A 1,759-nucleotide genomic window follows, 5' to 3' on the forward strand; every position below is an offset into this window, starting at 1 on the left:
TGATAGGAAGCCTACTGCATTCCTACTTAATTTATATAAACAGAAAACTTCTAGTTTGAATGGACAAAAGGTTAATTTGAATTATAAAAACAGAGAATCAGGGCCCCTCAATCAATTTCCAGACTTGAGCCAGTTTACAGACCCAGAAGCCCTTGAATGAAGGGGAAGTCTTTATTTTGCAAAATAGAAGCCATTAGAGCTTCCTCTAATAGAAAAATAGTAAATCGAAAACAACATTGCATCCCTGGAGAGATTGCAGAGATTAGTGCCACCATCAAGCACTTGAAATACACAGGGGTGGTGATTCCCACCACATCCCCATTCAACTCTCCCATTTGGCCTGTGCAGAAGACAGATGGATCTTGGAGAATGGTAGTGGATTATCATAAGTTTAACCAAGTGGTGACTACAACTGCAGCTTCTGTACCAGAAGTGGTTTCACTGCTTGAGCAAATTAACAATCTTCTGGTAACTGATATGCAGCCATTGACTTGGCAAAATTTGGCCTATGCAGAAGACAGACGGATCTTGGAGAATGACAGTGGATTATCGTAAGCTTAACCAAGTGGTGACTCTAATTGCAGCTGCTGTACCAGGTGTGGTTTCATTGTTTGAGCAAATTAACAATCTCCTGGTAACTGGTATACAGTCATTGACTTTGCAAACGTCTTTTTCTCCATTCCTGTCCTTAAGGCCCACAAGAAGCAATCTGTCTTCAGCTGTCAAGGCCAACAATATACCTTTCCTGTCCTACCTCAGGGGTATATCAACTCTCCAGGTTTGTGTCATAATCTTATTCAGAGAGACCTTGATCGCTTTTGGTTTCCACAAGATATCACGCTGGTGCCTTACATTGATGACATTATGTTGATTGGATCCAGTGAGCAAGAAGTAGCAAACATACTGGACTTATTGGTGAGACACTTGCATGCCAGAGGATGGGAAATAAATCCCATCCAGCCTTTCAGCCCCCCTACCTCTGTTATTCAATTCAAGGACCTTGTATTTCAGTAAAATTTCTAGGGGTCCAGTGGTGTGGAGCCTTTGCAGATATTCCTTTTAAGGTGATGAATACTTTGCTGCATTTGGCCCCTACTACAACCAAGAAAGGGCTGCAATGCCTAGTGGGCTATTTGGATTTTGAAGGCAACACATTTCGCATTTGAGTGTGTTACTCCGGCCCATTTATTGACTGAACCAAAAGGCTGTTAGTTTTGAGTGGGGTTCAGAACAGGAGAAGGCTCTGCAACAGGTCCAGGCTGTTAAGCAAGCTTGTCTGCCACTTGGGTGCTTGAGGTGTCAGTGGCAGATGGGGATGCTGTTTAAAGCCTTTGGCAGGCCTCCATAGGTGAATCAGTATCTTCATTTTATTTCCTTTCTCCTCTTTCACGTGACATAACATTTACTGACTTCATGTTAGCATTTAATATGTATATTTAATATATATATCTATTAATTATGTAATATAATTTGGGTTGGGGATTGGTGCGTTTCCAGTTGTATGAAGGACAGTTGTATTATGTTAGGCATAATTATGACCTTATTATTGTCTTTATTTGAAGATTATGTATGATCTCAGAAGATGCGTATGGGTTCAAGTTGACAAGGGGTGGACTTGTGATAGTTAACATCGAGTGTAGCCTCCCAGCCTACATCTTTCTGCCATGCTGTATGGGACGTTGTGATCATATGAGTTAATACTGAAACTCTTGTCCCTCTAGAGAATCCTAATACAACTGTGGTACAATAAACTCCATAT

The 1,759-nt window shown here is 41.1% G+C and overlaps 1 long non-coding RNA gene across 1 annotated transcript in view; it reads left to right on the top strand.

Moving 5' to 3' along the window:
- The window catches only part of LOC131382261 (uncharacterized), a 6,852-nt gene extending 6,073 nt beyond the window's left edge, over nt 1-779 (top strand). Inside the window, exon 3 of the long non-coding RNA XR_009211566.1 lies at nt 694-779. This is a non-coding gene — a long non-coding RNA (uncharacterized LOC131382261). The remainder of the gene's footprint in view (nt 1-693) is intronic.
- Nucleotides 780-1,759: the final 980 nt, after the last annotated feature.

This window comes from Hylobates moloch, unplaced genomic scaffold, assembly GCF_009828535.3.
Source record: "Hylobates moloch isolate HMO894 unplaced genomic scaffold, HMol_V3 SCAFFOLD_22, whole genome shotgun sequence".
Taxonomy (NCBI): domain Eukaryota; kingdom Metazoa; phylum Chordata; class Mammalia; order Primates; family Hylobatidae; genus Hylobates; species Hylobates moloch.